Source organism: Schistocerca piceifrons, chromosome 3, assembly GCF_021461385.2.
Source record: "Schistocerca piceifrons isolate TAMUIC-IGC-003096 chromosome 3, iqSchPice1.1, whole genome shotgun sequence".
NCBI lineage: Eukaryota > Metazoa > Arthropoda > Insecta > Orthoptera > Acrididae > Schistocerca > Schistocerca piceifrons.
In genome coordinates, this window is record NC_060140.1 from 306,629,675 (window position 1) to 306,643,178 (window position 13,504).

Below are 13,504 nucleotides of genomic sequence, written 5' to 3' on the forward strand. Positions count from 1 at the left end.
TAAGTAACAAAATAACTCACTCTACATTTTTATTTTTCGATTTTACTGTCACAATGAGAAAATGTGTAGATTGTTACAGATTCATAACAAAGATGTAGGGCAGCTAAGGCGATTCTGGCATAGTCTACATTACTACCAGATTTCTGTTAATATCGTTAATGATATCAACTTACACTGTTGCCAGATTTCTACTCACACTCCTCGCCCTAACCCTCCGATATCACTGCAGATGTAAGCCAGTTGCCCTATCAATAAAATGGCGAGAAATTAAATAGTGATGGGAGATTCAAAATAGTGCAATTGCAGTGCAGCCATCTGCCATCATTTGTTGGAAAGTGGGAAATTTAAAAATTTAAGGTGGCATACTCATCGTTACTGGCACAGCTTGCATGGTCCAGGTCACTTAAATCCAATGGTGATCCAAGATGGTGGACCTGAAGATGCTGGAGCAGCCAGTATGGTTGCCAGATTTCCTGTATTTTCCTCAGCTCTATGAAGTCACAATCTAAGACGGTGGACATGAAGATACAGGCACAGCCTGCTAGACTTCTTATGATTTAATGCAAGATGGCGATAGAAGTTAGTGCATGCTGCCAAAGCCTGCATGGTTTCCAGATTTCCCACCTCACTGATGCAGTCCACATGGATTCCAGGTCGCTTGTCCTACACTTCAAATACTTTGCTAAGTTTAAAAGATTGAGAAATTCAAAAACCCTACAGGATTTGCCACAATCCAGGCTGCCCCAACTTTAAAACTATGTAGCTCAGTTGTGCTGTGTGTGTGTGTGTGTGTGTGTGTGTGTGTGTGTGTGTGTGTGTGTGTGTGTGTGTGTGTGTGTGTGTGTGTGTGTGATAGGATAGTGTAAGGAGCGTGAATCAAAGGTCGCTATGTGTAAGAGGCATGAAGACAACTTTGAATATATCCTGATGGCTAAAAGAGCCATGTGCACTTTGAATAAGAAAATGCTATCTGACATTGAAATCAACGTAAAAGATTATGTCGCCACCAACTCTAACCACACACAAATAAGAGGTTGCACTGAGTCAGAAAATTACTTAATTTATTCATAAGAAAACTCACAAAAGAACATTCATTGTAATGTCGCTGATAAAGAATGGGATGTAATTATTAATATGATCCAGGCATGATCCTGTGAATCAAATATTGAATAAAGTAAGGAGTGCATGAACACTGTGCATAAGTTCAGTTTGCAGCAACATTCCTATAAACAAGGTCTATTGCACAGTGTTTGTTTTAAATAAAAAAGGACACTTATTATTGGACCTGTGCACATGGAAACGATATGGATGGATTAACAAGGAAAACTACAAGGTAAATGGTGTAGGTAACGGAGATGTAACATCGGTACACTTGATAGGATTGGAGGCAAAATTATTTATTCCTTAAAACATTGATGTAATGCATCTATAGAATGCTGTTGCTTGGTAACTAAGCACAATTGCTTGTGAAACGCTATACGTTTCGCAACAGACTCTAATATTAACCCATGTGGGTGGTTTCCACAAGACATAAAGTAATGAGAGAAAGAAAATTCACAAAGAAGCAAAAATTACCAAGATTTCGGAAAGATTAGAATGCATACACACGCAGTTGCAGACACACAAACATTCAAACTGAACCGAGGGCGCTTCAACATATGGAACACCTTTGTGCTATGTTCTTCTTACGGATCAAAGTCAAGTCTGCATTAGGAATCAAACTGAAAGTCTGCAAAAGCCTTGCATTCCTTGCTGCGACCCAACAAATCAATCTTTACAAGATGAAAGCTAAAAGCTTCCCTCTTGCTATGAGACAATGCGCCACGCAGTTACGTCAACTCACCCTTCTTCAAAGAGACTTCGGCTGCAGACCCTCGGCGAGCTGGAAGAAGATTGATCCTCTCACACACTCCAATGTCTCCCACGTGACCCCGTGACCAGGAAAACCCAGAGATGAGGCTTCCGCCACCAACCTAACACCAGTAACTTACACACAAGGGGAGCAAACCTCTTTGCCTGAAAACTACGAGGATTGGTCATTCTGTATGACTACCGCTGATTATCTGCAGCAGACTAAACCACCGTATAGCAAAATGAGACACACCCACATTCATTCACTCACGCATGCCAGAGAGATCTGTATCACTGGAAAGCAAGTAAAATGATAATGAAAGGGGACCACGGGACCCTTTCATCACGCCAAACGTACCAGAGAAGATTGTGCCATGAATTTTCTAGCCATACTAGGAGGTTCGCCAACAGCCTTAGAAACAAACATAGCTTACAAACAATTATCCCAACAGGCAAACAGCAGCTCAAGAGAAACGACTAATCTACAATATTTAAATGAATTTTGGATGACTTTAGTCAGTAGTTGTGACCTCATGTGGTCCGCAAAGCAAACAGATTAAGATAAATGAAATGTATGACATTGGAAGTTGACATCATATCACCCAACGTATTGCAATAACAGACATGAGACATCATCTTAAAAATTGCTTTAAACAGTTACTGAAAGTGATTATTATAAGGTGATCAGTACTTGTGTCCTGATCATCATGCTCAATACAAGAGCAAAATTACAAGTATGAAATGTATGTGACAAAACAGACCTCTGTCGGTCATCAAAGTAACACTGGAAATTAAATATTTTAACTATATTCAGTACAAAATCATAATTAACACAGAAACATTCATAAAAGGTACATAAAATATATAGGTTTAAAAAAAATATGATATTACAAGATTAAAGTCGTGAGTGCACAGTTATAACGATATTCAACAAAAAATCATAATTAACACAGAAACATACATAATAAGTACACAAATATACAGGTTTACAAACAAAAAAGAAATAGAAAACTGCAAGGTTAAACTCGTGAGTGCAAGGCTAGACAATAGAATATTACGTCGGCGGTTTATAATCATGATATCGCAACTTCTGTTTATACTTTGTTTATCATCATAGCTAGTTTCGCGCTGTAACACACCAAAGACATACGCGCCTCGATAGATTATCTCAAGACAATCACACATCCATATTACAGGCGAACAACACAAAAAAACACTGGCACTTCACTGATCGTGCAGTGACATAACCCCCAAATCCATTAACTCGCACACCGTCGCCCCACAGAGTGGAGGACCTTATTGGTAGAATGTCTCCTGCCTGCATAGCTGTCAGCACACGTGACTGTCTATTCACCACTCCTAATTGGCAGTTCCAAACCTCGCAGAAGTACTTCGTCTTGGCCGGTGTCAATTCTTCCGTTAGGACATCTTAGCGCACAATGGTCGTTTGACATTCCTGCCCAAGGGAGGCAAAAAATGGTTCTTCTTCTGTTAGGACTGCCCTCGCCAAGCAAGGAACGTCGACCACGATTGCATTTCTTCTGAACGTCAGGGTACGTCACTTCAGTCTTCATACCATCATCATCATTGTTTGTGCGCAGCTTAGTTGGTAGAGCCATGCAATGTTCGTCAGGACATTCCCATGTGAGGAGGGCTCTTCTTCATGACTTCCCTCAGCAAGCAGGGAACGTCCACTTCAGTTGCTGTTTGGTAGCGGTCAGCTGCACAGATCTGTACTTGTCACGTGGCCATGCCCACGTACCGTGAAACTCAGCAAAACCATCTTCCCGAGATGGTAACGTCTCAATAGACCAGGAGCCATGCTGTCAGGCTGTATTATTGTTTCTTGGCTAAACCTCGGGCACTGCCCAAATCTTGCTTGTGTGTGCGTGAGCGATGCTCTTCTGCATCACGCTAACCCAGCACCGTGCGCCGGTGCGTGGCCCCGATCAGCGACCAGGGGCATGGCCTGCGACGCCATGCTCTCTGCACTGAGCAGCAGTCTGAGGTTGGGGGAAAACCAGGATCCGATGCCCTCTGGAGTGGAAACAGCTGTGACTGCTCGCCACACCACTGGCTCGCTGTTGATAGCAAGGCTCCAGAACACCTGCCATTGCAGCAGGTCCCCTAGCTTCTGATGTGCAAGCTCACTAGGCGGCCTGGTGATGTTGGACCCACTTAACAGTTGCACTCACAGAGAGTTTCACATAATATGATCCATATATTACAAAAAAAATCTGCGGAAATTCCTACTACTGACTAATACATGAAAAATTGCCTGAAACTGGTTTTACAAAGAGGGTCTTCTTAATAATCTAAAAAGAGAAAACTTATATGACGAATTATTAAGCATTAGGATTAGCTTTAACGATAAAGAGAAATGAATTTAACTCTTAGGAAATTATCTGAGTTCCCTTCACAAGAGCGACATGAAACTCAAAATTTAAGCAATGAAGATACTTCTTATATAACATAGATACAGCATTACATACATTGAGACAACGGTTCAGGACAGGTCTTTTACAAGACTTGGTAAGTAACGAGTGGATTTGGTAACGCTCCTAACTACAAACACAAAACTTTATCTACTACTAGTTACATTACCACACACAATCTACAGAATTTGTGCCAGTCACCACAAACATATAGGACGACTACGATACCCACACATAAAAAATGTATTTTTTCGATACCCATATTGCTAGTTTTTTTTACTGCTTCTCCATAGTTTGCATTAACATTTGCTGATCTGTGGAAAATTGCTGTAACATCTTTTCTATGAACATTTCACAATAGAAGTTATGGTTAATGAGACACAGAAGGTTCATACAAGTCATACCTGAAATTATAACGTGTTAATATTTAGGCATCAGATTGATCTAAACGGAATTAGTGGGCATAAAACAGAAGTCAGAATCACTTTACCCTATACATAAACACATAAAGGATTGTCAAACAATCAAATCATTTGCCCATGGTCATTATTTCTCATCTTACTAATTGTCATACAATACCAACAACCATTGCATCATTACTCACCATGTGTCGCCAGGGATCCTCACATATTTTCACGTTATTTCACACTTATAGGTTGTTACCTTGATTACTTACCAAATACAAAATTGCATGATGTTAAAACATGTTTCAGTATTCATCTTCCAGGGCTTCCATATTCTGGTATCCTTAAACTACCTAGTAGTAGCTGGTGGCAAATTACGGTTTCCAATCATCTCACAATGTGGCATCACTGAAAATCATACACCATTAGTCCTCACTTCATACACAAATACATCAACCTACAAGTCGTCAAATCTTCTCATAAACATCGCAGTACAGTTGCAAATCTCACAAAATCATCCTCACCAAGGGGGAATATTACACTACAGTTGGAATCAATCATAAACAGCCACTTTGCGACCATTTACTCGCCGCACCACTGTACTCTATACCTTTTCACTCATGAGGAAAAAAATTATTTTACTGTGAGAGATAGCACCTCATTTGACCCTCATAACCATTCAGACTCTGATGTTATAAAATTACACAACACGACCCTTTTCTGTTGAAAAGAACATTAGTAAACATGAGGAACCCTTCACAATTCATAGGAAATAACACATTTTAATTTTACCTGCATAGGAAATTAATCAAAAATATAGGGGAAACATGACGTTCTGATCTCAGAGGTGCATGATCATCTGTTTCTTACCCATTCAAATGTACTCCAATATCGATAATAGCATTGGTCCTCAGTAAGTTGATGCCTTCTGCGTCAGTCAACTGTTATTGTTCCATTTGAGTAGGGGCATTAGGTGGATTGTGTCAGGGATTTGCCAGACGAATTTTTACACCCGCTAGCAGACCACCCGCACTGTTTATAGCACCCCTGCCATTGCTTGGTTGGTAATCATTCTGGACCGGTTAGGACTACCATTCCCTTGTCTGTCGTAGTTACGCCTAAATCGCTGCTCATTTCCATATCTCTGTACCTCTCTGGGGTGTGTGCGATTCCCTCTTGACGATCGGTGATCATTGACATCATTCGCTCTACCCAAGTTCCGCGAAGAATCGCGACGCTGCCAACGATCGCTCGCTCTGTGACGCCCGGGTGACCCGTTGCGCCGTGAGCGCCATTTTCCCTGACGGCTGCGGCTCCGCTCGTACAGCCGCTGCTCGTAGACGCTCCGGCGCTGCCGTTCGCATCGCACTCGGAGCAGATTACGAAAACCCTCTATGCCATCCTTACACCGTCCTGCAAGGATAACATGCCGCAATTGCATGGGAAATTTCCCAGACAAATGCGAATAATTTCTGCAGGCCCATAGGGATCGTCTAAATACTGATTCACCTGCAGCATGTATTCGAAGATCTGCACAGAGCTGGAGAATTTCGACCAGTTGAGGTCTGGTAGCGTGATAAGTCCGTGTTTTACTCGACTTTGGGCTACTACTGACCAATAAATTGAAAGAAAATGCTGTCGAAATTCCCTGACTGAGTAGCAATTGCATGCGATTCCCCTCATACCTTCCGCTGGCTCACGTTTGAGGTAACCGCACATGTATTCAATTTTGTGTGCACTTGGCCATGTCGGAGTAAGGGAGAATTCGAATTGTTGCAACCAGGCCTGCTGGTGAATTCCCGTGGCCAAATTACGGAAAGCTTCAAATTTCCATACTGTCAGAAAGTGTTTGAAATCAAATTCATGATTTCTACTCCTTGATGAACGTTCCTGAGGGTATTCGCGCCATTCACATGTGGTACGAGAACCGTGATCATAACGACAATCAAACTCGCCGTCGTTCCTGGAATCACTGTCGGAGTAATTCCCCTTGCGCTCATTTATTATAGTTCCATGGACTATTACACCTTTCATGTGTAATTCTAAACAGGCCATGCGCTCACATAGCACTTTATTAGCCCCTTCTTGTTGCCTATCTATCTCATACTGTCCGTGTTGAAATTTCATTAGCGATCGTATTTTATCTGTGGTTACTAATGATGATGTGTTTGTTCAATAGAAACAATTACCTCTTTGCTTATAGAAATGCCATGCCGCTCTTATGCTGCTCCTATGCCCATCTGCACTGATGTCCATGACACTTGGCCTCTGCTGTGGCAGGGATAGCAGCTGACAGCCATCACACCTCAAGGGTGTTGTGTCATCAAGCAAGCAGGAAACACACACCGACTGGGCTGGGCAACATCCTCTGCCCCTGCAACCAACCACATGCCACCTCCAATGGGAATGTGTGCATCGAATACCAAACCAAGTCTGACCACTCAATTGCTGCTGCTGCACCACACTGTGCCAGGTTCAATGGACTGTGTCAGGAGAAGCAGAGAAAGTGCTTAGCAATCTCTTACATCATCACAGAGCCCACTCACTCTGAGGAAGGCTTGCAGAAAATTCAAAAATACAAGATAGGAAGCCCGATTTCCACAACTAGTAAGTTGTATGTGGTGGCACTGAAGGTGCCTCCACCACTCCTCTGACATCACAGCCCACACATTCTATGCTAATATGTCTTAGAAATTTAAAACTGCAGATAACATACTAATGATTTACCACACATTTAAAATTAATGAGAACTTCAAAACTGTCCTAAATTTGAAAAGACCAGAGTTTCACACTTGCAACCACACCACACTGTTTGTTTTAATTATCCTGGAAGGCAATCCATAAATCAAGCACATGTGTCATCTGGGATTATTTGTGTAATTTGTGTGCAGAAAGTGTGGCAGCTGTTAAACAAGGCAGCATTGTCCATTGCCAAGCCCCAGTTTCGCAGAAAAAGCACTTATCTCATATCCACCTAACACGTATCACAATGTTTCAGAACAAAACACCTTTACACTAATTTGCAAGTCGAATCATGACCGCCAATAAACGTGGCAAATACATGTGAGGAAATTAACTATTTGTTTCAAGTGCAGTTGTCTGTAGCCTACCTACTTGTATGTTGCACTTCACCATGAAAAACAGTTGACAACTCTATGTGCAAGAACCTCATTGCCTCTTGCCAGGTGATATGCTGAACGCCGAAGGCAGGAGAACTACCAGTCTGGCAAAGGTGAATCTATGTGTTATCTGTGCAGTTCCATAGGTGTAGACCACACACCCAGTCAGGTGACTAAGAAGTGGTACCTCCACAGCCCAAACAGGTTGACAGAATATGGCGTGTCATGTAATTGTGTATGTTTTGTGTTGTACAATTTCAGTGTGATTACAATAAGACTAGTTACTTATTATGAATGTAACACAAGGTTTTATTTAATCACTGCTTTTCCCAGCTAATGATCATTATTTTAGAAATCTCCACCTCTGAACGTTCTGTCAAGCAGTGTAAATGTCACTAAGTTCATTCACAGAAGTAATCATTTATAACCAGCAAACAAGCTAAATGTATGATAAGTAATCTGAACTAAATAAGAGTAATGATTTTTTAGTAATTTCAGGGCTGTTGTTTAAAAGACTCTTTGCTAGTTGCAGATCGTTTATCAAATTTAACACTACTGTTATTCGAGGTGGCAACACTTTTCTTTAAGCAAAATGAGCAGTTTTGTCACACAATACCACATGTCCACAACACTAATGTATTTTCCTATCAAAATATATCATAAAAGTTGTTACGAAATAACCAGGCTTCATACATCACCAAATAAGAATTTATATGTAAGATGCTGTTTGCATTCATAGATCTTCAATGTATTCACAGTCTAACTGGAATTTATTATCACAAAGTGGGTCCTCAGCCACCAATAACAATTATTATATCAATTATGACCAACAACATTTATGTCTGTATAGAAAATCATTTTAAAAGCTGCTACTTCAATATTTAAATATTTTCAACATTTTGTGCCCCTGTTACCAAATATTAATTTTTATATTAAAAATCAACAGCTTCAGTTGCACAGATTACCTATATTTACCTAGGTTTCAGTTGGGATAACCCAACCTTCTTCAGAATAAAAGTAACTACCGTTTGTCCATAGTGGACATAGTCAAGCCAAAACTACAAATCTATTAATTATCGTCAGTCTGTAAAACTAATCTGAAACTTTACAGTCTGACGATAATTTATGGATTTGTAGTTTTAGCTTGACAATGTCCACTATAGACAAACAGTAGTTACTTTTATTCTGAAGAAGGTTGGTTTTTCTTGACTGAAACCTAGGTAAATCTAGGTAATCTGTGCAACTGAGGCTGGTGATTTTTAAAATTAAAATTAACTTCAATATTTCGCTAAGATGGCGGCTAATATAAGACAATCACTTATTGATTCTGGTTCAGACTGTTTCACTCCTAATGAATAATATATATATTTTTTCTTTTTGCATCTTCACTATATGCATTAACATTTGAAAGTATTTCTCAATTTTACAAGATGTAATATTCATCATTTACTAATAAACTGCGCTGTAGATCGATAGCACTAATGGCTGCACTCTTTTGTAGCTGAGCTGAAAACTTAACACTTATACAGGACGAAAATTACAATGAAATAAAACTCCAAACAAAGAAGATGCATGTCAATATCTGATAAACTCTGTTTTCAAATATCGGTTAGCAACACAATACATTTTTTTACAGATCTCTGTGATATGAGGCATCAATCACATCCTATGAGCACAACAGTTCGAACAAGAACAAGGAGTTTTCTACAAAAATTATAGGTAACAAAAGATTGAGATTTTCATTATCTTTTTACAAGGGTATTGTCATTGACAATAATCATTTATTATTTTATCATGATAAAGTCCTTTTTATTAGTGTTACAAGGGCAGGATCAAATTTCAGTCACATTCCACATACAATGCTGTCATGAGTTTTATTTTGAATAAAATATAGGCTTGGGTATTACAAGCACCACGGCATGTGGTCGCTGTGCTGTGCCCCAGTTCACCACATTGAGGCATGTCACCCATCCTTGTCAGTTTAGGAAGATAATGAAGCAATTCAGAGGTTCGCAGAAATTATTTTCGTGAAACATAATCGAGAAAGTTTAGAGAATCGACATTTGCGACAGATTGCAGAACGATTTACTGCACTGAAAGTAAATCTCGCATAAGGACCACAAAGACCAGAGAAATCGTGCCCAGTACGAAAGAATACGGTTGTTTTCATCTGCTCGATTTACGAGGGAAACAGTTCCAAAATTAAAATAATATTGAACCAAAAGCAATGAATTTTGTACCTAAATTAGTGATTTTTGTATCAAACCTGCTCTCCTACCGTTGAACTTATACATTGAAAGACCAAATGCAGCTATTCATTCATTTTTAAACTCAGCAGACGACACCTGACAACTTATAGTTGCGTGCATCAGCTCCATGACAGTTCTCGAAAATGGGAATGGCTTTTTAATACTGTGAGGATCCACCTACATCTCACAATACAGCATCGTTTTTTTGTGATATCGATTAGAAAGTTTTAAAGGGTCTGAAATGTATAATTGTTGAACTGGTGCGCCATTCTTCACTTTGCACACTTAGTTCAACATAAAGTGGAGAAAGACAGTGTCACTGCGACAAAACATTGTGCATTAAGAGTCGTGTTTTGAAGGAAAGGCTTCTCCTCATAGGCAGAAGAGAGGAAAACGAGGGGTAGAATAACTTAAGAACTTCGTAATGGAATACTTGGCATTGGTGGTGATTAAAGAAATCATCTGATTCCCACAATACCCTAACCTGGAAACCAATTTCTGCTAATCCAAAAGCAACGAATTTTCATATAGTCAGTTTGTAATGATAACAAACCAAATTACAGCAAAATACATTTCATTCGGTCAAAATTATATTTGATATTCCCTAAGAATTACTCATGGTCATTCTCTTAAAAACAACAACAACCAACATTCATCACAAACTACTCAATAACTTCTCACATTCTGGTATATGTCTTTCTTCTGCAGCTACTACTTCATTTGGGAGATTGATGGAAATATATAAGAGGTTTGTTTACTTATAATAAGCTGTTGGTGATGAACTGCCAAAATCGGTAATTATTAACTCCTTGTTATCAGTAATGCCAAAACATTTATTTGATTATAAATAGATGTCTGAAAAAATTAAAGCAATGTGATAAACTTTTACCATTATACTAATTGACACTAGTATTGTTCAATGCTGATTATCACAGAAAAGGAAAAGTTGCCATAATGTCATTATCAACAATCATTTTCATTTGTGTACTTTTGTCAGTAGTTTTGAAGTCAGTATTCAATGTTCAAAAGTTAAATTTAGTTCCAGTGTACTTCCTGCATAAAACATAGCCACATCTGGACTCAAATCATGATGGAAAACGTAACAGATTACACTCCATCACATGTCTTCCATACAAGTTTCATCCAACAACGTCCCACTTCTTCTTCACTCTTTTGGTAGTCCAATTTCCCTATCAACTTCTCAAATGTCACAAGCCAATCGTTTTTAGTTCATCATTTGGTGCTGCCTTCCAGTGAGAAAAACTGGACTCATCTGCATGAGAAAAAAATCTCTTTTTTCACTCTAATATCTCCCAGTTAATTCTGAAAGTGTCTTTCTTTCCTTCTTTATAAGTTCCTGTGTCTCTTATGGGCTTGCACCCTTGGCAGGAAGTAATCTCGCCATCCTCTTGGTACGGCTGAGTCTGTATTCAATTCGATAAATAAAGCAGTGCACTTATATCTACAGAGATATGAATAGGACTATTTTGCCGAGTTTCCTGCGGTACCAATTCTAATTTATATAAGAAAGTTGTGGTGCAAGCAGTGACATGAATTTGATGAGTCATAGAATATACTATTAGCTTGTAATTTAATGAGTAGTAATGTGTAGTAGTACATTCTCACAGTTCGCCAAAATATTTGAAGCTATTACAAATATGAACTGTGACTTCATATTATATTTGCAATGTATGGCTCTCAGACCTGCTGCCAGATCACATTGTGTAAATCAACAATATTTCTTTCAATCACCTTCTCGACATCTTCAGGTGGCTGCTGCTCTTAGTAGCAACTCTCAATGTCCACACTGCAACTATATTCTTATGGAGGCCTCATGTGAAAGTCGCAAATGCATGACGTAGTTGCTTCCAGATTGGTGACATTAGCAAGTCCAGAGTCCCCTACCAGGAAGTGAGCTGTGACCTCTTATGCATGAACTGGATTAGTGGCACTGCTGCCAATCATCACTGTGGCTGTAAGCCAAACTAAAACTGGTGCTCAGTGATTCCTATACTACCTTGTGGCAGAGCAAAAGTTGGAAATTCTTATTTTTCTCTCTATCAAATAGTTTGGAGTACAATCTGCTCTTAGGTGGAATTCTGAGGCTATTCCTATAAGGTTACCTGTCACGTGAACATTTATTGTCTTGTTTATCTCACAGTTCTAGAAGAACAAAACAGGAGATAAAATATTAGTCTTTTTGTTGTCCTGTGCTAACACAATGCTCCACTAATGCAAATTTATTTGGTTGTATGACAACAGTGTTTATCATATCTAATTTGCATTGTACAACATTTCGACCAGTATGTGACATTTCGCAGTATCTCATATATGCCTTTTTTCCTAAAATCTAAATCTTCATTGAACAGGGCCCAACAAATTCTCCATTTTTGCAGGGCTCCAAGGACTCAGATAATGTTGTGTCTTACATTCACAGATGTGAATATGGCAACCATCAGCTGTATAATGGAACGACGACAATGAAACTTTGAGTCAAATTGGGACTCGAGCCCAGATTTCCCACTTCACACAAGCGATTGCTTTAATCGTTTTGGCTGTCTATGCACGACTCATGGCCAGAACCTAACTTCCGTATGTCGTCATTCCTGAGCCACAACGTGTACTTGTACACACATTGTGCAATTCCCTACAGGGGAGGACATTTTAATTGTAAGTCACTGCCTGAAATCAGTGGATAAATACAACATTGCAGTGCCTCTGTTACTGAGAAGAATGGTGCGCTGTTCATTCGGACATGCATGTCTAAAGGAACATTTCTTAACAAATGAAACACACACTATAGTATGTATATATCGTAATGTTGTGTCTGCTGAGGACTCTTAACGATTCTTGAAGAAATACCATCAAAGCATATCAAGAATGCCTTAATAGTGGGTCCCTGTGTCTCTTCATTTTTTCACTTGGTAGGCTCTTTTTCGCTGTCTGCAATGAATTTGTTTTTTAGGACAGCCATTCTATCAGAAAAGAGATCACTGGGACTCTACCAGGATCAGACATGATGCACGCTCTGTTAGCGTAATACACAATCACATTGTGTATTGTACTTGATGGTGACAACTTGTAGCTTGCATATACAAATCACTTTGAGATGGCTTGCAGTACACACTGTGCCCCTGTGTACTGTCAGCTCCCTTTTATAATAAAACGTCTACAGGGTGTAATGTACCATCTGTTTTCACTCCGTGAACTGAATGTTCAGGTCGTCTGAAAATCGCATGCAGTTTCTGATCCATGATCCTATACCGCAAATGTATCAGTGACACGCTGTAAAAAGCAGGACACTTATAACATGGCCAGCTGTATTGCTTTCAGTTCATTATACATATGCACTGATTTACGAGGGGATGTCAACAAGTAAATGGACTTTTGAGAAAAGGAATATTTAATTTTAATGATAGCAAACTGAAACATGCATTATTTGTCTG